The sequence below is a fragment of the Rousettus aegyptiacus genome, unplaced genomic scaffold (genome assembly GCF_014176215.1).
Source record: "Rousettus aegyptiacus isolate mRouAeg1 unplaced genomic scaffold, mRouAeg1.p scaffold_m13_p_8, whole genome shotgun sequence".
Classification (NCBI taxonomy): domain Eukaryota; kingdom Metazoa; phylum Chordata; class Mammalia; order Chiroptera; family Pteropodidae; genus Rousettus; species Rousettus aegyptiacus.
The window spans coordinates 25288024-25310669 of record NW_023416311.1 but is presented as its reverse complement, the minus strand read 5'-3'; the positions used below and the strand labels follow the sequence as shown (position 1 = coordinate 25310669).

The window sequence follows — 22646 nt, the reverse complement described above, 5'->3', positions numbered from 1 at the left end:
TAGGTGAGCTTTCTGGGAATAGGATGTATGATTGCACCGTGCACCTTGGGTTATGCAATCTGGGACAAAAACAATACATTGAAAAATTGGCAGCCCTTTTTTTAAGCGGAGCTACAATCTCCGGCAGAAATTAGACTAAATCGACAATTCCCATTGATTATGCTTTTTAAAATATCAAACTCCACCCCAGAAAACAAGTTATTTCTCCTCCAGACAATGTAAAAGTGGCTTATTGCCAGCTCTCTCCTGGGGTTCATTAATAACCTCGTCCTGGTATTGGTCAGGCCTCTGTCTTGCAGGCCCTGCTCAGTCACGAACCTCATTAGAATCTGGGTCTGTGCTCCTGGCAAACAGCTGCCGCTTGCACTTGAAAACTGTTGGAGAGAAAAATGGTCCCTGCAGTTCCTATCAGCCTTAAACAGAAACATCTGCTCCTCAGGAGTCTTTTGCTGGCTCGGTTTGCAGGAAATGCGTTCAAGGCTAGGCGACAGCACTGCCTCCCAGCACAGTGACATCAGCCAGAGAGAACTGCTGTGGGCGACGCTGGGCCCTGGGAATAGTCTGCCTGCCAGGAAAACAAAGCCTGAGCCACACATTTTATAAAGCTTTAAAAGCACAATCCTGGCTTAAAAGGAGAAATATTGCCAGGTGGTGAAAAGTGCTCCTGAAGAAAAAAGCAAATAAATAAGAGAAAGCTGATTGAATCCAGGATTTCTGAGTCTTTTGTTCTTTTTTCCCTATCGGCCGAGCAACAAATGAAGATTTCTGGTGTGGAGGCATCCGCTGAGACCAATAGTTTTCTCTTATGCAGCTTTATCTGGCATCTAACCACATTTCTCTGTTTTTAGGCACAGATTAAATAAGAGGACATAGGTTAGAGGCCTGGCCCAGACATGGATACATAGTCCCTTCCTCCTTGTTCTCTTCTTGAGGCTCTTAAAAAGACCCGGATCCTAAATTATTTCTTTCCTTCTGCTTTTGGATGAGGATGCTGAAACACCAAGAAATTAAGGGCTTGTTCACACATCCATTGCGGCATTTGTTAAGTCACACAAATCATGGGCTATAATCATAAAATGTTATATTTGCCTTCCTATCCCCTGAAGTTGGCTCTAGGGGGTTAGCCCTCTCACTGCCCACTGGTGGCCACATGACAAGGCCCCACAACTCCTGTGATCCTGGTAGGGAAGAAACACTTTCAAGGCTCAAACTAAGTGATAAAACAGAATCCTAGTCCTATGTAATAATGGAAAGCCACAACCCGCTTTAAAGTTGGTCAAAGCCCATGTTTCCAATGCTGAGCCTGGTGCCAACAGGGAAGTCAGGGAGGGACGGTCATCAGCCTTTTTTTTTCTCTTCTTGCTTCTTCTCATCCTCATGATCTTTCTACCAGCAGCTTCTGACCCTACAAGGTTGGGGTCTGAGGAGGGAGAGGAGGTAAGCGGGAAGTCACATCCTGTGTGCCTGGTCCTTGAGGGCTATGATGTCACATTTTTGCCCCTGCAGTGATTAAAGAGATGTTTTCTTATGGGTTTTTTTCTTTTCACCCCATTTCTGAGGAACTCTCACCTGTAGTTCCCTTGATAGGAGCGATGCATCTTCCTTGAGCCTGTCTCTTCCTCCTTATCTGGCCCTTCTATTTCCAGGGGGTACCTCTAGCTTCTCTCTGCTCAAGTCCATTGCCCCTCTAAGTGGCACTGTTTGATAGGTTCCAAAACCACGCCTTGTCCATGGGAGACATACGTATATGTTTTGTCCTGACACGCCAGGAAAAGAAGAACCGAATACCACCACCTTGGCTAGGGTTTGTGGATCAGCTACTAGCTAATCCATCTCTCACCCTTTATATTTCTCAGATAGGAAACAGACACCAGTCCTTAATGTCTTCCAATTTAGATGACATGTATTAAGTACTCTGGGGGCTTCTCTTGAAGCCCTGTAGCCCCACTCTCTAAGCTCAAGGTGGGGTACAGGAACCCTGCAGTCCCTGCCTTAAATAGCAGGGTTGGGGGTGGAGGAAGATTCACAACACTTCAACAACTGGTTCTAAAAATCCTTGCTTAGTCTCCTTATTTTGAAGTCTTTGACACCAGGCTTGGGTTAGGAGACAGTGTCTCCTCCCCTGGGAGGTAGGGTTGGGGTTGGGACGGAGCCCAGCTTTCTCTAAAGAAACTGTCATCAAAAATCTTCCCTAATCGCTACTCTTAACCCTTGGCATGGGTAGAAGGTTCAGGAATTGTTAAACTCATAATATTTATGGAGCTCTTTGGTAAGTGCTGTATATGCATTGGATCTTCTTTGGAATGGGCTATCCATTGTCTCTGGTGCCTTGGCCTCAGCAGCATATTGTTCTCGAATATATTCGCCTTCTTGTCCTTCCCCCCGCCCTCCCCCCGCTCCCCCCCCCCCGCCCCCGCACTCCTGAGCTCTTGGTAGGGAGATTCAGGCTTGGTTAATCTCTATCTTCCACACCAGCACAGGGTCTAGCATGTGCTAAGTGCTTGGTGAATCCTTGCTGACCCAATGAATAAATACCACAAATCCTCTTTCACCCAGTAACCAGTAATTTATTGAGCGAAGAAAGTATCAAACACTGGGCTCTACGCTGGTGCAGAGGGAAAGAGCCTTTAGGACACAACCAACAGTGTGTTTTCAGAGTGCTTCCACTCTCGTTGTGATGATTGCGTTACTGGATGTAAAAGCATTAGCGAGTGGCTGGTTCCAAGTGGGGGAAGTGAAAACAGAAGATGAGCCTGGAATGTCTTGGTACCAACATGTAAGAAATTGCTTTAAAAAAAATGACAGGGCCACATTAAAAGGACATGGGAACCAGCTTGAAGGAGCTATCAGTGACCAAATCTGAGACAAGCTGAGAAACAAAATAGTGACAGTAATTGATTATAATACATAGCATAAAATCAATACCTATGTATCCATACTGACATACATGAGTAAATAATGGAAAAAATACGCTGAAGAGAAGGGAAAGTGCTTCCCTACAGTAGGATTCTAACTGTTGACTATGGAAGGAGTGATGGGACTAGAAAAACACCAGAGTAATAATTTTTTCAGGTAAAAATCACTGAAGGATGATGAAATGATTAGGCAAAAGTATGATAAGAAACAGGATGTTCACATAATCTCAAAGTATCTCCATCCAAGATACCTACTAATTACAATGAGAGAAACAGCTGCTTTACAGTGGGGAAGCCAGCAGGTCCCACTTTGTCAAGTGACCAAAGTTAAGGCCACTATGATGAGACACACAGTGATACAGGTGTATTCTGATCTGATGTACTGAGAAGGGCACAGCATCACTTTGATGGTTTTCTTGCCCACAGATACTGAATTTAGACAAATTTGAATTTGGAAACATCCTATGAAATAACTGGCCAACATTCAACGAAAAACATCAAGGTCATGAAAGACAAAGCCTGAGAACTGTCCGAGAATTGGAGGAGACTGGAGGAGACACAACAACTAAATGCAATATGGGATCCTGGAAAGGATCCTGGACCAGAAAAGAAACATTAGTAAAACAACTGGAGACATTTGAATAATGTCTGTAGATAACTCATAGTATTTTGCCAATTTTGATTCCCTAACTTAGATAATTCTAAGATGTTAACATTTGGGGAAGGCAGATAAGGGTGTATGGAAATTATTTGTACCATTGGTTCAGGTTCCTAAAAAATAACTCTGCATTTATTTCAAAGTTTGAAATTCAAAAATAAAATTTAACAGTTAAGTTTCACGTAGTGACATCCACTGGCTTTTGCCAGCTGGCCTTGGCTACCTTCCAGGTTCATCTCCCACAGCCCCACAGCCCTACTCTTTACTAACCAGCGTGAATAGTCCCCAAATTCCAATTGCAAGTGAAGACTTAGGTCTTATCTCCCAAGTGATTGTTTAACAGCCAACATGATTTATTTTCAAAAGTTAGTTTCTCTCTCTTGAAGCTTGTCCCAATCTTGACTTTTTCAAGCATCACAGTCCAAGATGAAGTGGGTTTAACAACACGTCCACATTCAGAACCGGATTAGGGCCTGCTGTTGTTTCTCATGGCCACACGATGTCACTGTTGGTACTCTGTCTTGGATACTCTCTCAGGCTGGATACATTCCAATCTCCACAGAGATCCCTAGAAATTTCTGAGAATGAGCCGCTACCGAGTCCCCAGCTTGCTTGAAGGCTCTCCAGGCCCAGTCCCCAGAGGTCGTTGTCTTGGGCACAGCCCTTTCAGTTCGCATCCATGGGCTCCTTCCAAAACCCATCTCACCCTGGAAACATGGGTTTGGGCTGGGGGCCAGTGTTTCACAGTTCATGGACCTTCTGTCTACTTTTTCTCCATGAACCCTCACTTCTAAACACTCCGGATATGGAGGCCCTCACTCTTTCCTACTCCAAAAGGAGACTTTCCAGAATGAAGCCACTATAGGATACTTTCCAAGTAATTCTGAGGTGCTGGCACCTACCTTCCTGGGAGGAATAGCAGTTTCAATATTATCCTCTGCCATCTCCCTCATAAGACGAGAAAAAATTGAATCTTGTGCCACTTCATTTATTCACTTTCCAACACATATTTATCAAGTGCCTGCTTTGTGTTGGGCTCTGTGTTAGATTCTAGGAATTCATAGAAGAGAAAGATACAATTCTTGATTGCAAACCTAGGTGCAGAGGCCATGGAGGAAATCAAGAGAGGTGAGGGCTGTCTAAGGATACAATACAATAGTACTCAAAAGGAAAAGGCCGCTGACTGAGTCAACCACAGAGAACAGCCCTCGAATTGAGTCCTGGAGGACAAAGGTACTGTTTGGTGTAGGAGGGCAGGAAGGACATTTGTCTCAGAGGAACTGCAATTTAGAAGACACCATGTCTGGATTTGAGGCCCCTGATGTGTTTCCGCAGCTGGCTTTTCAGCGCCTCCGGTGTCGTTTACCTCACTGTTTATTTTTTCCATTTTGTTCAGCTGCATCTCTATGCTGATCTGTTAGTTCCAAGAGGGAAAGGAGCTTGTCTGCAATGTGACTATGTTCCCAGTGCCTGAGACATGGTGGATTCTCAGTTTACAAAAGTGATGAATTAGAGAAATGGCTTAATATATTAGTGGCAATACAGGTAGTGGTTCCATCTGGCTGGAATGACAATGTTTGGGGGCCCGAGATCGCCAAAGATGGGTCCCGTAGGACCTGTGTGGTAGGCTGAGGAGTTTTCACCTCATCTTGAAGGCAATAGAGAGCCTTGAGATATATTGAAAGGAAGAATAACAAGATCACATTTGTGTTTTAGGACTAACTCTGCAGCAGAATGAAGGCAACCTAGGGGGAGACAATGGGAGAGATAGTGACATCTGTAGAAGGGTCTCTTTGGAGTTGAGTGAACAGCAAAGAGGTCCTGTATCAAGGCTGTGTGGGGCTGAAGAGAAGGGCATGTGGCAGACACCGCGAAGAGAGCTGGGGTGACAGGGTACTGGTGTGACAAAGAGAGCTCTGGCAGGATCTGACCAGGGCCATCAGCTCTGTCATTTCCTGCAAGAAGGCTTAGCAGAGGATAAGCTTATTTGGAGGAGAGATTAGTTTGTTTTTGGACACTTGGAGCGGGTGGTGCCTGTCTATAGGACATTCCAGATGAATTGTCAGTCAAAACGTTGGGCATGTGGGTCTGGAGATGAAAAGGAATACGTAGCTGGTGAATAGAATTGGGGACTTATCAGAATAAAAGTGGAAATAAAGCCATGGGTATGAATGGCGCCATCCAAAGGGAGAAGGTTGTGGATGCTGGGCACTCTGGATGAGCCACAGAGCTTATCAATAGGGGAGAGAAAGAAAGACCCAGACAAGGAGACTCAGAGAAGTAGGGAAATCCAAAAGACCACGGAGCTATAGAGATCAAAGAAGATGTTTCTAGAAGGAGAGAATGGTTCACAGGGCCAAATGCAGTTAGCAGCAAGATGCAACCAAATAAAGACTGGACACTGCACACTGAGTTGGCCTCTGGTGGTCCCAGTGGAGAGAGGTGAGGTGAGGAATGAGGAGAGGGGAGGTAGTCACTGTACTAACCACATGGACCCCTCTTTCTCCTCTCTACTTCACTTTGGTATTTCCACCCTGGTACACTTACTTGTCATGAGCGTGACCTCCATTTTTCACCTCTGCATCTTTCTAGGCTCATCTCCAAATTCACCTTTTCTCTGTATTCTGCTTCCTAGGCAGAATTAACCCCTCCTTCATCTGTGTTTCTCAGACACTTTATTACACCTCTTAGGGACGCTGTTGAATTATTAACATGACTTGAATGGTGAGCTGTATCTATGTGTAGTCTATAATCCATGTATTTATATGTGGATGTCCTCAGTGTCTTTCCCTCCCTTTGGCTCTCACTCTGACCCTCAGGGTCATTCTCTCCTGCTGCCTCCTCATATGGTAAAGCAGAAACAGAGGCTTGGAAAAAATGCCTTCTTGGGTGTGGCAGGAAGATTCTCCTGGGAGAGTGGGCATGGCTGTTTTTTACTGTCTGGCTGAAGTTACCCTGGGCCTCAGGGAGGGGAAGGAAGGAGGCCAGGAGAGTAGGGGGAAAGGGTCTCAGAATATAAAGTGGATGGGGGTGGGGGAGGGGAGGGTCCTGACTGTCTTGTGTGAGATGGAAAGGGGAGCCTCACTTCCCATCCTGATGGAACTGAACAAAGAGTTGCGAATTTCCTCTTGAGTTCTGAGTTCAAGAGGGGCTCCACCATACACAGGACCCTCTTTTGTTCAATGAGTCAGGGCCTCTTGAAAGCCAGGGGCTGCCTTTCCTCTCTTTGTTTCCTGGGGGTGCTTGGTAAATATTGTTGAATTGCACTAAAAGGCAGAACTGAGACTCAGGGCACTTGCTCGTCTGGCTTGCTTCCTCTGCCAATGAATCACAGTCTATTTTTATCATTTCCTTCAACAAAGACACCAGAAGTTCAAAGGAAGGGTATCTGGGAATTTAGAAAGCCTCTGCAAAGCCCTCAGCTTCCTTCAGGATAGGGATAAGCCCACCCAGGAGGCCACCAGGTGCTGCCCCCTCTCTGGAGACTCTCCTCTGAGCGCTGTCAGTCAGTGTAACATTTCACACTGCCATTGATTTTTATGTCTTTCTACACTAATTAGACATGTTATTACTAATCTTTGGTAATCACCACAAGGGGCTTGTGGAAAGTCTCTGAGATTTCAATCTAGATTAAAAATAAGAAACATTATCACCTCTGGGAAAATGCAAAGAAAGCACATGTTATTTTAATGTTTAAATCAATAAAGCTGTCCTGCTTCTGTTTTGTGCTAGTATTGATGAAATTTATAAAAATCCTGTTTAAATTTCCTTCTGTCCATCTCATCTCCACAGGGGCACCCAATTGATTTCTCAGAGGGCATCCAAAGTGGGCTACGGAGGAAAGGCTGTCACAGACTCTCGTGCTCTGGGGCCTGATTGCAGAGACTAGAGGGGGTGGGGTCAGGCAAGGGGGCTGCAGGACCTAGTTTCTGCTCCTTTATTTTGATTTCCATTGATTCCTCTTATTAAAGAAGTGTTTGAACCCACAAAAAAAGAGAGAATCCTTTCTTCCTTAATTAATCTCTCTTCCAATTGCTAGATTGCAAACTTTGATTGCAAAACAACCTGCCTGCCCCAGGCAGATTAAATCATGTGGGGGCATGAGGTAGGGAGGGGAGATGAACATCTTAACCAGGGTCTTGTCATCGGGGAGCAGAGAAAAGAAGTTATCTTTGAACTAAGAGAATGCAATCTCACACGGTCTCTCAAACAATTGAAACTAATGTGTTGACATGGAAAGAGAAATGAGCCTCCTTGAATGTTCTGTAGAGACAGACTGTAATTTGTAATACCTCTAATCAGAATTGAGGCGGCATATGGACCTAAAGTGAAATAAAGCACAGTTAACTTTTTGCCAGACATAGTTGGGGGAGGGGAGCAAACATATCCATATGACATTGCCACGGCAATGTTTTTGGCACCAGCGACAGAAACAGCTTGTGCACCAGGAAGGGTGCCACCATGTACCACAACTCGGGAGACAGCCTGCGTTTCCATGCCTGCTGTGTGAGCCCAGAGCTGTACTTAGCTTGTTGGGAGGCCGCATTTTGCAGCTCTGCCCCACCTCCCCGCCTGGGAACCCCTGATCCAGGCTCAGCCATGTTGGGTGTCTAGTACAGCAGAAGAAACTATTTGGCTGTTGGTGTGAGTCCAGCTTTATTCCTAGAGGAGGATCTTATTTTTGAAACTCCCAGGGCTGCCGAAGTGCCTCTGTTATTCTGCCCTGAACATTGTTTTACTCTTTCTTCTACCAGACTGTGAGCACCTTGATGGTAGGAGCTATGCGATAAAAACGATGGTGGAAGTAATTGTGATGATAATTATCATTACTATATATGAAGCACCTGCTGTGTGCCAGTTTTGACTTAGGCACCTGACTTCGCTTTTTAGCTGTTCACTTAATACCCTAATAAGGTAAGTGTCTTAGTCTGCTTGGGCCGCTAAGACAAAATACCGTAGACTGAATAGTTTAAACAATAAACATTTGTTTCTCACAGTTCTGGAGGCTTGGAGTCCAAGATTAGGGTCCTGGCATGTTTAGTTTATGGTGAGAACACTCTTCCTTGCTCGCTTATTGTGATGTGCTCACATGGTGAAAGGAGAGTGGGAGAGAGGGAAAGAGGGAGAAAGAGAGAGGGAACACTTTCTGGTCTGTCATTAGGGCAACAATTCCATCATGATGGCCTCATCCTTTATAGCAGTATCATTATTGTCATTTATTAATCAATAAATTAAAGTTCAGAGAGATTTAATGACTCCCCTAAGGCCACTCAACCATTGGGTGGCAAAAATGGACCCGAATCCCAACTTTCCACCTCAAAGCTGGCTCTTTTCCCTCCCGGCCACACTGCCTCCTAAGCTGAGCCCGGTCCACCTCTGTGCTGGTCCTCAGTGATGCTGTTTGAAAGATGGACCATCTTATTTGATTCTGTGACTTCTAACTGCTTATGATTTGACCTATTCTAAATTGCATCTTTAATGAAGTTCCTCTGATGAAAATATTCTACAGAGCCCCCACACCTCTTCTATGAACCCTAGTCTCACTCAGAGACTTTGGCTTAATCACCTTTGTTCACAAGGAAAGGAAGACAGCATTCATTAGACTCATATTTCCATCATCATCACAACCTGTTTTTACAAATGAGGAAATAGTTTCAGAGGTTTAAAGTGAGTGACTTGTTCATGGTCCTGTGCCTGTTAAGTAATCAGTCCATGACTGCAATCCAGGGCTGCCTTCTTATGACTTGACATCACTGTCTTTAGTAGCCAACATGACATTTTATGAGAAGACCAGGGGCCCTAGGCTTGATAAATTCCAGAGAACCCTCATTCCCTGCAAGTTCTTGAACTCAAGTCCTGCATTTCTTAGCCTGGTGGCACCCCAAACATAACACAGATGGGCTCATGCAACTAAAATCGGGCCAATAGGATTTGTGTGGAAGTCCTTCCAATCGAAAGCAACCTAAGGCCCTGAACTTCCTTTATTCCCTGTCCTATGCTAAATGCAGATGCGGAAATGTAGCAACTTCAAATCCAAGAATGAAGATAAGGGTCTGGGTCTCTGTGGGTCCTCATGGTGCAGGTGCTGCCTACCCTTCCTGGGCCATTATGCAGGAGAGAAATGAACCTCTGTCTTGTTAAAGCCATAGCATTCAGGGGTTCGTTGTATAGCAGTTTGCTTGCTCTGCTCTCCTCACTCCTCCTCTGCCTTTGGCAATGGCTTCATTCAACCTTAAGGTAATCACTAACATGACCCTGCTCTCTATCCCTCACCCCCACAGATGATGACATGGCATGAAGGCACTAGAGTCATGCTTGAAAGATAAAAACATCCAGAAAATAAAATGATTTCCATCTCAGTGCACAGAAAGTAACCAAGATGTGTTGAGCACTTACTAATTTCACACACTTTAACAAACTTTATGACTAATCATGTTACTTCTCTATGTTAAACTCTTCAATGACCTTCAGATGAAGTCCACACTTGGCTCCCTTAAAACCTTTTTGAATAAAGCAAGATAGAGCTAAAACATCACATTGGTTAAAAGCACAGACTCCTTATTTTAACATATGAGACCCTCCTTAGCTGGGCCTGTGCCCACCCCTCCCACTCTACTGCTACCTTTCTTTTTCTTTTTCTTTTTTTTTTTTTTGCCACTTCATCTTCTGGCACATATCTTTACCCTTGCAGGGACCTCAGCCTGAAATGCCAGTGACATCTGGTCTACCAGAAGGCTCTAACTCATCCTTGAAGATAAGTTCAACACCTTTCCTCCATGGATTCTCCCCTACCTCTTCTGTTCTCCAGCACCGTTGATTTTACCCATGGCTACTGACCACTATATTGACTCTACTACACATAATAGGACTGTGGCTCTTCATTCTAGCATCAGTCCCATGCTAGAATGTAGGCTCTCCCAAGTCAAGAGCCTGGTCTTATGTGTTGCTTTGTGTGGTTCCTAGCATGGTTCTTGGCACCTGAAAGGATTTCAGTGAATATTGAGTGAACTTGTAATCCTAACAGCAATTACATGAGGTCCATATGATTATCCCTATTTGTAATGATAAATTCTGACTTTATCAGAATGAGTGCCAGATTTGGGTTTTGAATATGGATCAGTCTGATGCCAAAATCTATGATTTTTATACCTTACAACTGCCTTTTGGTATCCCTGCCTAGTAGAGAGTGATTTCCTTTCAGAGAGAGGGATTTTTCTGGATTAAATGTGTCTAGAAGTCTCTCTCATCTTAATGCAGGTTTATTCAGAACAAGACAGAATCTCCCTGGCTCATGGTAAAACAAATAAAAAACAGTGGCTGTCATTCTCCAATAGCCCTCATCTGCATAGCTCCCTGAGCACGTGGTCCTCACAGGATCTAGGAACACCCCTGACTTATGTATCCTCCCTCCCTCCCTGCTCTTCTCTCCCATTCTCCCTCCTCCCTTTCCCCTTCTTCCCTCCCGCCCTTCCTTCCTCCCTCCCTCCCTCTTCCTCTTCCTCTTCCTTCTTTCTCTCTGTCCTTACCTTCCTCCTTTTTGAAGAGCAGAGCACAGAACTGGGCTTTCCCTTATGCAGTCCTGATCTGGGGAAAGTAGGTTTATTTTGGGCCATAAGCAGCAAAGAGTGTGTCTTGCTGCAGCCTCCATTTTGGGGACTTAGCAAGTGACGCATTTGAGCTGCATCCAACACACCAGCAGATGGGGCCTGTGGCTAGTTTGGCTGCTATCAGCCCTGTGTTTGGAGCGTCTGGAAATTGGGAATGGCTTTCTCTTCCAGCTGACTTTCCTTTTCTCACTGAAGACTGGTTTCAGTTTGCTTGGGGTCCAGTCTCACCGGCCTCCAAGTGTTCTAGTATGTTCTCTTTCTAAACCACCCTGCTTCACGGTTTCTCCAAACCCCTGCCTTGATTTTCTACCCTTTGTTCCATCACTCCAGCTTTGTCCCATGGGCCTGCTGAACTGGAATGTTGGACATAGGACACCACCGAGGAGGTATAAGTTGGGTTCTTTGAGTAATCGAAACAACTCAGGTTTCCTAGAAGACACTACCACACACACATACACCTCACTGTGGCTCTGGCACACCGTTAGTTAATTATCTGTCCTGTGCTAGACTGCAAGCTCTCTGAAGGCAAAAACCTCATTCATTGCTCCGTGTGGGTCTCAGCACAATTCCCAGCACCGGGAAGGACATCAATGGATGTTGGGTGATAACTGCTATCCCAACACCAGTCCTCTGAAGTCCACCTGACTGGACTCACTTATATGCTAGTATTTGAAAAGTAACCTTTGGGGAGGGAAGGAAGCTAGGACTCATTCAAAAAATGCAATAAAATTTTACATTTTTTTTTCCTAATATGTACCTATGCAGATTATAATATGCAAAAAAATTTTTTTTAACAAATCATAGTTCTTCCTATGTGCCAAAGGCTGTGCTAATGCCTTACTGATAATTCTCTCTCTAAATTCCTACAACAATCCTTTGAGAAGGTACTCTGTTTATCTATTTTCTTTTTAATGAAGAAACTAAGGTTTAGGGAAGTTAAAAGCCCCCAGTTAAAGGTGGCTAAGCTGAGGTTTGAACCCAGCTCTGCCCTACGCCAGAACAGAGGCCTTCACTGTACTGATTCCCTCCCTACAGCACTAGCCCAGCTGACATCTCCAGGGCCTTTGATGCTGTGATTCTTTTGCGCTGGAACTGGGAACAGAGCCCTCCCATGAGAATGCGCATCCAAGCATGAGAAACAGAGGCTTTAAAAGAGTGCGCTGTTGTAAAATTTATTCTGGTGCCAAAAGGGGGTCTTGAGAGGGATTTAAAGAGCAATTGCACCAGCTCTTATGCTTCACTGATAAGCTTGCCTGTGAACTGTAACATATGCAGCCCATAATGAATAAGAGAGAGATTTATTAGTGTATGTCATATTCAGTTAAGTACTTTATATGTAAGACAAGTATTTCACTTGTACATATTACATTTTCAATGGGTTTTCAATCATTTTCAATAAATTATTTTTAACTCCTTGCATTATATTGATGGTAAATTAATTACAACAATTACAAGTCAAAAACCCATATTGTCCAATTATAATTTAATTCATTTTAGCTCTTCTCTTTGAGTTTGGATAAAAAGCTAAAGCACTTTAGAAAATACTGTAATTTCTCTAGAATCCTGTCTTGTGTTCCACGTCCCTGTGGTGGTTCGAAGACGGGATGGGGGTTCAGCAGGACGGTTTGCCAGTTCCCCAGGCAACACCCTACAGGGTTCAAAAAGCCAGCCAACCTGGGTTCAAATCTGGATTCAACAATCTTCTACTTGTTGTAACCTTAGATATGTCACTGAATCTTCCTGTGCCTATTTTCTCATCTGGAAATGAGGTTAATGACAGAGTCCCTGCTTCAAGGGGCTATTCTGAGGATTAAATATTAGTGCAGCTAATTTCCCCTAGAGCACGCGCGGTTAACCCCAGATAAATTTTGTTGTAACTGTCATCCAATCCATGAGGGATGCTTTTCTGGAGTACTATGTGAAGACAAATCTCAAGGCCTAGCTAAGCTCAGCATAGAGAGTGCTGAGATCGATTAGAGATGTCTGCCATGAGCATAGCAGTTGGAAGTAGTGAAGGTAGTAAGACTTAAGCTCTGTTAAGGCAAGAGTTGTGCTTTATTTAATCCCTCCTTTAACCTCAGTATCCAGTTGAGTGCTTGGTCTATGCCAGGCCAGGTGGTGGTAATAGCACTAAGCCCTTATATCTACCTTTGCTTGAGGCCAGTCCTACCCTGAATTTCTCAGTCACTGAGCCATTGAATTCCATTTCTCTGCTTCAGTCAGTTTAGGTTGGGTTTTCTGTCATGGGGAAAAAAGCTTCTTTTTTGCAGGGTTTTTTTTTTCTTCTTATTTTATGGAGTTAAGCTTATTTTAATTGCTCCATGCTCATGGTATAAACATCCTTACAAATATTATTTAGCCTTAAAAAAGAAGGAAATTCTTTAACAGGTAATAACATAGATGAATCTTGAGGACATTATGCTAAGTGAAATAAGCTGTCACAGAAAGAAAATACTACATGATGCTGCTTACGTGAAGTGCCTAAAGTAGCCAAATTTGTAGAGACAGAAAGTAGGATAGAGCTGTTGGGGTAGGGAAGAATGAAGAGTTATTGATTAATGAATACAGGGTTTTGGTTTGGGAGGATGAAGGCATTCTCAAGATGGATGGTGGTAATGGCTGCTAAACAAGGTAAATGTATTTAATACCACTGAACTCTGTATAGTTAAAAATGGGGGAAAAATTTTTGTGTTTTATGTACTTTACCACAAAAATATTCATGGTCAAAGAGAATTAATTAAACACCTAGGGGATGAGGTGTAAATTTCCATTCTCTTCTGGGCCAATCTATTTCAGGCTCCCTGTGCCAGGTGATAATTTCAATCCCTCTTGCTTTTTCTCAGCACTCCATGTTGTATTCATGCCTTTGACTTTCTAATGCTGTTCCTTTTGCTGGAATTCCTTCTCTCCTTCTTCACCTACTTCACTCCAATGTGTCTTCTGGCTGAGCTCTGTTGTGATACAGTTTGTTCTGCCCATGTTGTGTGTCCTCACGGGGACTCTGTCTGCTTCCTGTCTGCTTCTGGACCTGGAGCGTCTCCAAGCCCTGTTGAGTGTCTTGTTAGTCTCTACAGCTCTTGGGCCCAGCACAGAGCAGATGGCAATGGATCACTGGAGACCACCTGGTCACAAGCAGAGAGCCTTGGTGGTGCCCTGAGAGGTGCTCTGACTTCAGGGAGCAGAAATTTCCAGAATGGCTCTTCCTTCCTTTCTCTCAATGATAGGGTTCACTGAGATTCCTGGTTGTGAACAAGGGTGGACCAGGTCATTTTCATGCAGTTTGACACTAATGAGAGCCCCAGACTGCATGAGCAGCTCTGCCCCGGCTAGGCTTTTAATCTCCCCATTATACCAAGCTTAGTAGGCAAAGACATTGGATGCCTTGGCCCAGGGCCAAGAGCACTGTCAGCCCGAGACTGACCCTGGAATGGAATTAAATCCCATGCTAATTTTTTTTCAGTATTTCCTTCCCCTGATGTCACCAGCAGATGGACAATGCTTTCATTGTTTCTTTCCCTCTTTTTTTTTTTTTTGACAAGAGTCTGCTCTCCTGCTAGACTCCCAACTAAGACAGAGCAAGAGAAAAACAGAAGAGAAAAGCATAGAAAGAAGAATGGGAAACAGGATATGAAAAAAAGAAAGAACTTGAGAGCAGGGCACAATGGACTGTTGAGATTCTGGGATAGGTTCAGAAAAAGATGTTTATTTGTAGGGGGGATATTTGCATCAAGGGTCAACTGGATTACGATATATGCTGATTAAAAGAAATATCTTACATTATCCCATCCTGGAATCAGAGGGAAAGGGAAGGCTCTATTGTGCAACCTGAGACCAGTCTTCCATTCCACATGTCCCTTGAAGTGTTTACTAACCATTGCATTTCCTTTATTCAACCTGCTGCAATGTGATTTCCCTCTCTACTGTGGTTTAATTGGTGGAGTGTGTAGGAGAAAGCAAATATTTGTGCAGCTCAAAGATTGCTCTTGTGATTAGAAGGTAATATCTTCCAATGTTCACATCTGAATTGTAATACACAGGCAGGGGAGTCAATTTGCTCTGGGATCAATAGGTGTGGTCTCAATTGGCAGAGAACTTGAAGCTTTCTTTTTAAAATTTTATAAAATAAATTTATTTATTTAAATTAGTTTCAAGTATACAGCACATTGGTGGGACAACTCAATCTCTCCAAGTCTGGCTGAATTGAACACGGCAACTAGGCAGTGGTTTTGTTTCCAGGTTGATTGTTTTTCAGCTCAAGAATAATAAAAACCTTCCCAATATCAATCAGCTTGGTGTTCATCTTGCAGAAACACAAGAAAAAAAACATGGTCTCTGCTACCTGGAATGCTGCTTCTGCTGGTCAACTTCCAGGCATCCCGTGAAGTTCAGGAGAATGGACACCTTTATGGGAAGCCTCCTTCCACTGTCATGTGGGGGAGCCCCTATCCACTTTACATCCCTGGTGCTCACACTCTGCCAGGTCTTGGAGGTGGCACTTATAATGTTGAACCACAGTGACCATTGTGTACATCGTGTGTGTGTGTGTGTGTGTTGTTGTTTTTCGCTGTTGCATTTTTTATGTTTCTTTGGTTGCAAATAGTAAGAACTTACTGGAGCCACATTATAACCTAAAGGAAAATTTATTACAAGGACACAAAGGTACTTTCAGAGTTTTGGGAAGGAATTCACTCAGCCCTTAAGAAGAGACCTAGCAGAGAATCAAATAACAACCAGGATCAGCTTTCTCTATGTCTTTTTTTTTTTTCTATGTTTTCATTTTCTTCTTGCTCTCTTTGATGACTGAATCCTTCTGCTTCCTCATCCCCATGACAAGTGAGAGGTAAGCCCCCACAGAGTCCAGGCCATAGTCTATATTAGGGGTCAAGGCCATAGTCTATATTAGTTCCCTAGGGCTGCCATTGCAAAGTACCAAAAATTGGGTGGCTTGAAACAACAGAAATGTATTGTTTCATGGTTCTGAAGGCTAGAAGTCCAAAATCAAGGTGTTGGCATGGCCATACTCTCTGAAGGTTCTAGGGAAGCCTTGCTTCTATCTTCTAGCTTTTATCACAATTTTTAGTGTTTCGTGGCTTGTAGCTGCAACCCTGCAGTCACATGGTCATCTCTTCTGTGTTTTCGCATTGTCTTCCCTCTGTGCGTGTCTGTCTTTGTGTCCAAATTTATTTTTTTGATAAGGACACCAGTCATACAGGATTAGGACCCACTCTAATGACCTTACTTTCCCCCAAAAATGTCATATCCTGAGGTGCCGGTAGTTAGGAATTCAACATACTTTTTGAGGGGAAGAGGAACACAATTTTACCCATAACAGAATTCAAATGTGGCTGCCTGTAAGGATCAGCTTGTTGGCTTGGTAGACATAATATTATGTGGCCTCTATGCTGGGGTGCTGCTATGCATAACAGAGTCTCCACCAGCCCTTGATGGGGGTCAAGGATTATGCTTGTTGCAGCTGTTGATTATGCCTGGAAAACAGTAAGTACTTAACAAGGGCTAACATCTATGAAACCTTTATAGTGAGCTCAGTATATTCTTAGACGTTTACACCATTAAATCAGGTCAGCTCTGAGATAGATACTACTTTTATCCTCATTTTGTAGAGGAGGAAACAGTCTCAAAAAGAAATGGTCTAACTAGGATTTTAAGCCTGAGAATATGGTGACAAACTAGATTGAGTTGATTCTGAGTGGTGAGTAGAGGCAGACAGGTGAGTGTGAGGGATGGTTGGTTTCTAGATGGGGATGGGCAAAGAAGACATCTGTATCAAAGGTTTCATTTGCGAGGCCAGCCAGTTTGCTCAGACTTTCTAGTACAAATGCTTTGCTGCCACTTCGTGGTCCAATATCAAACACAGGATGTCTTCTACAACAAGCCTGGAGTCCTTCACTTCTCATGCACAGAGGGTTTGGGTTCCATGAGTAACAAGTGTCCTATTTTCTCCTGATCTGTTCATCTCTGAGGTCTGAGCTCTCAGTTATGGTGCCGTGCTGCTCAGTATGCTCTTTTTGGAAAATCCAAGGGTATCATGCCTCCCTCCTTACCTTACCCTAGGTACCCTCTTCCTGAAGGTGTCACTAAAGCTTCCTCCTAAAGTCTTCTTGGTTCCTGAGATAAGTTTCATCAGGGCAGGCAGGTACTTAGTAGCCACAGCCTGCCCCCAGGTGGGGTTTGGAAAATGGGCCTGGTGTTCAACTGCTTCTTATTCTTGAAGTCTACCTCCTGTGCCTCATATTTCAGTTTCCAAATGGAGGTGGTATCCCTGCTTGGCTGAATTCCGATAGCTGTTCTGTCTTCATACTTGGAAAGAAAGCAAAAGGAAGAATGCCTCTTGTTATCTGGACATCGATGGGGTCTTCTCATGGACAGGATGAGTGTCCACAAAACTTAGGGTTTCACTTTCTGTCTCTGGACACCAGATGCCACCACTGGATGGGATACTCTGGGACCAAGACCTGCAGTGCTCAAGCTGAAGCTAGTCATGAACTTGAGCAACATGTTTGGAGCCCCAGGGGCTCGCATGGGGCCAGTGCTTGGGTTGGATGAGTTTTGCACTTGTGATTCCACCCTTGACACTAACGATTAATTTCATACCTACTTGACATCTGGCTCTGCTACCTCTTAGGATGACCTTTGGATATTATTTAATCTCTCTTTATTGATTAGAGTTAAGTCTAGGAAGCGGAACTAGATATATTTGGAATAAGAAATATATTATAGGAATTAACCTTTAAATTCATAAGAGGAGTTGTAGGATCTGAGAAATCGCTAACTAGCCTTATAAAGCCCTGGTGCTGAGGAGGTCAGGCATATCCAGCTGCTGAAATGGGACCATATGAGCAATGGGGACCTCATGTAGAGGTCTACTGGAAGACACTACCTCTGAGAATCTGCTGGCCAACAGCTGGCGGTAGGCAGGTTCAGTCACTGTTGGTCAGCAGAGTTAGCATTTGGGAAGAAGAGCTGGATGTGGAACGAAAGATAGGAAGAATAAGCTAGAATCTGCTGGGCATTTCTGTTTCTCTTTGTCACCAAATCTGACTCTGAAATCCTTCAGAGAGCAATGGCCCCTGTTTCACTTTGCTTTTGTCCCATTAAACCTTGCACAACTTCCTCTCGTGGCTGTCTCCAACTCAGAGATGGGAAGGAGGTTATGGGAAACATAGTCAACACAATCGACAGTAGAATGATCCAGCAAACTCTGAGTAATTTTTTTCACCCGTGAAATAAGGATGATAATGCAGAGTTCATTTGTGGATTAAATGAAATAATGTATGTAAAGCCCACAGCAATGATGATAACAACAGAATATTTGTATGTTTGGGGTATCATTTCTCTACCCACCATCTGTTCAGATTGTCTTTATCCAAGGATATGTTGGCAAAGGAGAAAACTTTATAGGACAAGTCATCTGATTGAGTATTTTATTATTATCATTATTATTACTTTTTTTTTTTTTTTTTACAGATATTCAGCCTGGAGACCTAACCAGAAAAGCCCTCTCCTCTCAAGTTCTTCTCTCTCTCTCCTTTCCTCCCAGCATGGAAACATTATCCTCTCTTTACCAAGCAGAGCAGAAAAAATGACACCATGGCAGATGAAAAAAATATGAAATCTGAGGAAAGAAGAAAGATGGGGGGAAAGCATAGGGCTGTGGGACATGCAGAGTCTTCTCTGCTGTTTAAGTTGTGGTCACTATAGGTGTATGGGTCCATATATGTGGAGGAGGGTGCCTGGGAACAAGTTAACTAAAGGGAGGACTCCCACACCTGCTCCCTCATTGCACATGGACTCTGTAGAAATTGGATTTTATTGCTTCAATCTACAGTGGAGGATGGCTGAACCTGATTAATCTTCCTTCCAAAGTGACACATGTTTAGTTGCCTTCCACACGCCACCCCCACCCTCCAGCCCAGATTATGAGCAGATGTTGGACACTGGACACCTGGATTCTTCTGGTGTGGAAGACAAGGAGGTGGACAGAGCCACCAAAGTGCAAGCAACCAGTCAACAGTAAAGATGGGTTCTGTTGCTTATCTATAGACGGATTATCAAGGGAGAAATTCCTGATCCTTAAGTGACATGTACCGTGTTTCCATTTTCTTAGATTCTTTATATATGTAGTACAGTGTCTGACAAAGACAGATGTTTGATAAATGGTGGCAGCCAGTGACCTTCCTACTGGCCCTTTTGCTGAGAACAATATTCAACAGGTATAAAATGGGGTGTTGTTGGAAGCCCCAATTCTGCAAGGAAATATATTTGGGATAATATGGTAGAATTGCTAGTATATTTTCACTGTCAGATCCTAATAACTGGAGGTTTTCTTACCTCCAAAGGCAACATAGAATACTACTTCTTGGAAAGAGGTAGACAGTGTTGCACTCAGCACAGGTAATAGCTTTCAGCCTGAAGTATTTCAAGGGTTCAGGGTCATCTCAGAGAAGACTTCGAAGATATGTCACACAAAGAAAATTTTTCATAACATCTTACAGATCATCAGGACTTTCAATGGATGTCCTGTGTGTATGTGGGGGGGGGGGGTAAGAGAGAAAGAGAGAGAGAGAGAGAGAGAATCTGACTGCATTCTGGATGAAATTTTGGGTGTTGTTACTAAGGTGAGTTAAAATAAACTGAAAATAAAAAAAAGAAAAAAGAGAAGAAATCTAGAACTCTTTCTTCTTTTTCAGACAAACTCAGATTCAAATGAGGACATTTGATAAATGTATAGTGGTCTCTAACATAGATTCTTTTAAATACTATAGATAGTATTTTAAATACATGGTAGATAAAGACAAAAGTGTTCACTGTTTAATGGCAGAGGTTAACAACAATAGAATTTGAAGGAGGAGCACTGCTGGGTAATTTTTTCAGTAAGCAGCAAGGAGTTTTGGTTCTAGATGACATTCCCTCCAACTTTCTGAACTCACTCATTCATTCATTTACTCATTTCACACTCAGGTACTGAGTAGTTTTTATATGTATTATTGAGTAGCATCTATCGGTCTCTAAAAACTTGAGAATGAATAAAAATTAAGGACTACCCTCAAGGAGAATAGAGTCCAGTGGAGAAGACAAGTAAATGCTGTGTTCCCTTGAGGCTAATACTCAGTTTCTCTCTTGGTAGACAAATGGACTCGGGGTCAGAAAACAACTACTTATAGGATATCTTTTGTAGGTGGCCCTAATATGGGCACAGAGAGGGGACTCATTTTAATAAGACTTAAGACATACTCTTTGTCTTCTAGAAGCTAAGGAGTTAGATAGAGGAGTTAGCAGTCGTATTCGTAGTAGTCACATACAGAAACCATATGAGAAATGGCACCAAAAATCTGACAAAGGACATTAGCAAAAAACCTTATGAGTCAAACACCATGTCTGGCACATACATAAAAAGTCACTAAATTGGTTTGTCAGGAAGGAAGTTGGATGGAAAGGCGGCTTGTAGAAGGGAGTATTAAAACCCATGTGGAAGGAAATATATGATTTTGTTTTCCTTATAAAAGTAACATTCATGTGATTAAAGAAAGTGGTTTGGAAGGATATAAAAGAGAGTGTACAGAAACAAAAAGGAAGTCTTTCCCACATCCCCCCTAAGGCTCACAATACAGACTCAACTAACTTTCAATGTTCAGTTCTACTGGCTCCCGTCATAACCCTTGGGTGAAATACTCCACGACTAATTTTTAACCTATAAATGTAGATAGTTCATACTTCTGTTCTTTCCTTTTCCTCCCCCTGCATCACATTATCATTTGTAAGTTTATAATACTTACATTTTCTTTTGGAATTATAGAAAAGTCTTCTCAGCTTTGATTATGTCAGTATCGTTTGCTGTAGAATTGAGCAGCATGATTAGACTCAAGAAAAACCCATGTGATCCTATCATTAGGGTTGGCAGTTGCTGTGATAAAAGCCACAATTGACATGGAACAGGAAATGAGGATGGCAGTGTCTTAGGGGTTATGCAGTGCCCAACAGGTGCACACACAATTGTGGTTATTTAAGCATGATACAAAAATACTATTTTTTTTCTTTCTATTTATATGTCTTACGTTGTTTCACATGGCTACTTAATTGTTAGGATATAAATACTTATTAAGTTGTTTGACCCTAACAAACCAGAATGTTAGGTATTCCTTTTGAACTAGGGGTGCTATTAAATAAGTTGCTGAGTCACTAAGAGTGATAGGAACTGGGAAATTTTGGAAGTCTTTGATATAACCTCTGTTTTAGAAAATTCTCTCTGGGTACTATTTGGAGAACAACTGGAAGGAACATAAGAGCAGAAGTAGAGAGACGAGTCAGGAGACACAACAGTGGCATGAACTAGGAGGAGACTGAAGAAGTGCAGAGAAATGGATGGACTCATGGCATCTTTCTCAGAGAGAGGTGACACGATTTGCTGCTGTGGGAGGTAAGCATGGAGAACAGGGTAGGAATTGATGCCATTAGCTGTGATCATTTGAAGGCTTAACTGGAGCAGAGGCTCTGCCTCTAAATGTACTCACATGGCTATTAAAGGAGACCTCAACTCCTTGCTGTCCATTGGTGACAGGCCTTGACTCCTAGCCATGTGCATCTGTCCATAGGGCCGCTTGAATGTCCTTGCAACATGGTAGCTGGCTTTTTCCAGAGTGACTAATCCAAGAGAGAGCAAGGCTGAACCCACAATGCCTTGTAGAACTTGGCCTAGGAAGCAACGCACTGTTCAGTCTGCCTTATGCTATTGGTCACACAGATTAACACTGCTGCAGTGTGGGAGGGGACTACACAAGGATGTGAACACTAGGAGTTGGGGATCATCAGGGGCCACCTTGGAAGCTGCTTTTCACACCTTCATTGCCAGGTATGCCACTGGTTCAGGGGCAGGCTGCAGTTTCTAGAGAGGTGAGTAGTTGGGGAACAGCAGTAAAGAGCAGACTCACTGTATTAGGCAGGGTTTTCCAGGGAAATAGAACCAATAGGATGTATACATGAATATAGAAAGGGATTTGTTATAGGACATTGGCTGAAGTGATTATGGAGACTGAAAGTCCTAAGATTTTAAAGGTAGTAGGTAAGCTGGAGCCTCAGGAGAGACGATGGTGTAGTTCCAGTCTGAAGGCTGGCAGGCTTGAGACCCAAGAAGAACTGGTATTTCAGTTCAAGTCCAAAAGTAGGAAAACCAATATCCTAGCTCAAAGACAGTCAAGCAGAAGGAATCCTCTTTTTCTGGGGGAGGGTCAGCCTTTTGTTCTATGTGGGTCTTCAACTGATTGGATGAGGCCCATCAACATTAGGGAAGACAATCTGCTTACTTATTCTACTGATTCCAAAATTAATCTCATCTAAAACATCCTCACAGAAACATTCAGAATAATGTTTGATCAAATATCTTCGAACTCAGTGACCCAGTTGAGTTGACGCATAAAATTAACTATCACACTCACCCATATAAGTTTTGCT

The 22646-nt window shown here is 43.2% G+C and overlaps 1 pseudogene; it reads right to left on the bottom strand.

The window, feature by feature from the left end:
- Positions 1–306: 306 nt before the first annotated feature.
- The window catches only part of LOC107514983, a 34606-nt pseudogene continuing 12266 nt past the window's right edge, over positions 307–22646 (bottom strand).